At 33.1% G+C, this 3,771-nt stretch overlaps 1 pseudogene across 1 annotated transcript in view; it reads right to left on the reverse strand.

The window, feature by feature from the left end:
• Positions 1-47: 47 nt before the first annotated feature.
• The window catches only part of LOC101298005, a 63,448-nt pseudogene continuing 59,724 nt past the window's right edge, over positions 48-3,771 (reverse strand). The window contains exons 43-50 of the transcript XR_184386.1: positions 1,720-1,921; positions 1,531-1,602; positions 1,373-1,444; positions 1,215-1,286; positions 830-901; positions 381-452; positions 207-278; positions 48-123 (exon numbers count right to left, since the gene is read on the reverse strand). The product of XR_184386.1 is annotated as an uncharacterized LOC101298005 (transcript). The remainder of the gene's footprint in view (positions 124-206; positions 279-380; positions 453-829; positions 902-1,214; positions 1,287-1,372; positions 1,445-1,530; positions 1,603-1,719; positions 1,922-3,771) is intronic.

Genomic DNA, 3,771 nt, shown 5'->3' on the forward strand with positions numbered 1-3,771 from the left:
ATAGACAGAGAGAGAGACAGAGAGACAGAGTATCGATTTAGAGTATCTCACAAGGTAGTAAGCTTTGTCCAATTTCCTACGAAGTCTGGTAGCCTGCCAGTGAGGTTTGTATCTGTTGCCCAACTGAAACAATCACAGGTAACCTCAGATATCAAATTACAGTTCTCGCCTATTTATCATAATCCAGATGTAAAGCTCTTACTCACAATTGCTCCAAGTTTGTTAGATTAGCAAATGTTGGTGGAATCTCACCGCTAAGTCCGGAATTATCTATGAAACTGCATGCCAAAATGTAACAATAATGCATTGTCATAACTGTATATTGATCTAAAACACAATTTTTAAATGAAAGGAATCCAAAAGCATAATATGAGACTTACATATTTATTAGTGTTGTTATGTACCCTATCTCAGGTGGCAGAGAACCAGAAAGGTCGAGTGTCCCAAGAGCCCTAGAACATTGAGATGTAATCAGTTAAATATTTGGAATGTTAGAAATTTTGAGTTTTAGATAATCAAGACTAAATGCAGGTACATGAGTACAGTGGCTGACAGTTTCACGATTTTCTGGTGAAAAACAGTTGCTTGTATAAAAAAATATGGTTGCATCACTTGCATGCATGCTTGATTTTTGAAAACACAAAAACATCAAGTATTTATGTTTCCACCCAGATTGATAACACATCCAAATAAGAACATTGCACATATTAATGAATAGTATATGTTTGGGTGTGTATTTATATAGACAGCGATAATACCTAAGCTTAGAAAATTTAACATGGAAAATAACAGATTGTCTTGTCTAAAGCTTCAAGATTAGATGACTTACAAGTATGTCAAATTGTTGAGTTTTACAATGTCCTTTGGTAATTCACCTGATAAGTCGTTGTGTCCCAAGTTCCTACAAATTAAAAATACAAGTATAGGTATCAAGACTAAGTGCAGGTACATGAGTACAGTGGCTGACAGTTTCACGATTTTCTGGTGAAAAACAGTTGCTTGTATAAAAAAATATGGTTGCATCACTTGCATGCATGCTTGATTTTTGAAAACACAAAAACATCAAGTATTTATGTTTCCACCCAGATTGATAGCACATCCAAATAAGAACATTGCACATATTAATGAATAGTATATGTTTGCCTAAGCTTAGAAAATTTAACATGGAAAATATCAGATTGTCTTGTCTAAAGCTTCAAGATTAGATGACTTACAAGTATGTCAAATTGTTGAGTTTTACAATGTCCTTTGGAAATTCACCTGATAAGTCGTTGTGTCCCAAGTTCCTAAAAATTAAAATACAAGTATAGGTGTTAATAACATTCTGCAAGAGGAATATGATATTTAATAATATTCGGATTGGCTGGCTTACAAGTACGTGACGCTGCTTAGATTTCCAATTGATGCAGAGATAGGTCCTGTCAAGTAATTTTTTTTCACATCCCTATTATGAAGAAATAGAGGAAATTAGCAACCAACTTGGGTACGTGAAAGGTACGAATAATTTACAAGAATTTTTACAGAACATACAGATATTGAAGAAAAGTCAAAGTATAGAGCTCTTCTGGAATTGGAGCAACAATGTCCAATATAGATGCTTTCCTGCAAATTCAAATTGAAGATGACAACAATGCAAGTTGTGATATTATAGATAAAGTCAAATTCTTGAGAAAGGCAGCATTTGAGTAGAAACAACAATAAAGGATGAGACATAATTACAGTTGGGTAATGTGGCAAGTTGTGTTTGAATCATAAGAACAGTTGCATTTGACGAACGGATTGTAATTAGTTGCATCATAGAAATAACTGGTGTCATCATCTTCATCTATCGCAATTCCACTGCACGGGTCACCAGTCGTGTTCCATTGCTTAACTTTGTTTGTAATATTCCACTTCTGAAAGATTGCATTTAGCGCTCTCACTGCACCACCAATTTCAAAGAATTAATCCATGTCTTCCACAACCCAAACCCTTCATTGTCACCTCAACTTGGACAGAATATACAAATTTCAATACAAATAGAATGCCAATGAGGTAAAATTCACTTCCATTCAAACAAAAATACTTTGATTTGTTCCAAAGCAAGAGACAATTAGCCAATAGTAACAACATTGTGGACTGATCCACAACCCCTTTCCATTAAAGACAAAAAGAGACCGCACCAAGCACACTGCAAGAACACCCCTCATCCCCAATGCATTCAAATTATAAACTAACTTTGCCTAGTTAAGCAGACATAGAAATTAAAACAGCAAAACAAGAGAACAGTTGGGCAAGAAACTCAATTAAGCCAAAAAAAAAAAATACAAAGATAGTAACTTCCACCTCCAAAGTTTAGATCTTTCTACAACCCAAGAAAACAATATATAGGCTAGCAAGTTACCAAGTGAGAACTTGAACTAAGAAAAGTAGATGAATCACCTTCAGAAGGATCTGTGGTGGGTTGAGCTTGTACATCAAACCCAGAGATGAATATGCTGCAGGCTGCTGCAGCATACCAAAACAAGACCACCAATGACATGAATCTGACCTTCCTACCTTCCCTGCAGAATTGCCCTCAATCAATATCAAACTATACGGGGCTCCCTTCTCTCTGTGAAGACTATGAGACAAAACACAGAGGAAAAAGGAGAGTTTTGGCAAATTGGCAAGGGCGGCTAGCTGAAAATGGAAGTAGTCACCAAAGTTGAAACCAGTGAAAAGCAGAAGTCAAATCCAATGAATATGAGAAAGGTGGCAGCGACCCTCCTATATTATCTTTTGCATAACACAAATAAGTCCTCTTTTCAAAAAACAGAAAAACCAATATCGCCGAAATTTTCGTTTTTTTCACCTACCGATATATTTTTCCCTCTTTTCAATTTTGCACCCAAAAATATTCGAACTTTGTTTGAGTTGATACAAGGCTAACACCTTAACAACTCTATTAACCATTCAACTTATTTATCTTAGTATCTTTACAAATATATATTGGTTTTTTATTTCCCAATCTGAAAAGTAAAAAATTAAATAAATGTCTAATCCCCGACTAATTTTTTTACCTACACTTCCATAAAGAAAAAAATAACTTTTTTACCTACACTTCTTAATTTATTTTTAATATATCTACCTTAAAAAAAAAATTCATTTATAACTACCTAAACTTTTAAAAATTATTAACGGTTCAGTACTAACATTTTCACCTTAACTTACTATAACTCCCTATAGATTAATATTTATTCAAGGTTTTCATTTCAAATATAGTACATAATATAGAAAACAAATATTTCTTAAAGTTTGGTTTAAAATTTCCTTGTTTTTCTTCAAATTTCCGTCAATTTTCTCTTTTTTTTTTACTGCAATCGATATTTCCCCGAAATTTCCGTCAAAATTTCCATATTTTAGAGGGTCGAAATTTCCGTAATCACCAAAATTTTCTTCCTTGAGAAAAACCAACCTAACTTTTTCTTTAACAAACAAGGACATTTTTTTGTTTGTCTTTTTCTATCTTGTTTTCTACTTTTTTCTTTAAGTTTTTATTTTTAGTAAATTAAAATTTGACGGAGCATGGTGGGCCTATGATTTTGAGTTTGTTTATTTACCATAATGTAAATATATAAATCTATCCTCTTTACTCAAAGGTAAACAGTTAATTTTCATCATCAATATGAGAATCAATTTGTACCAGATTAGATTACATATTAGAAGTTAGACTATTTTATAAAGAATTGCAGGAAGAAAAAGAAAAAGAAAAATTAAGAAAACTAAAGGTGTCGTTCGGTATAGTTTTAC

Source organism: Fragaria vesca, linkage group LG3 (genome assembly GCF_000184155.1).
Source record: "Fragaria vesca subsp. vesca linkage group LG3, FraVesHawaii_1.0, whole genome shotgun sequence".
NCBI lineage: Eukaryota > Viridiplantae > Streptophyta > Magnoliopsida > Rosales > Rosaceae > Fragaria > Fragaria vesca.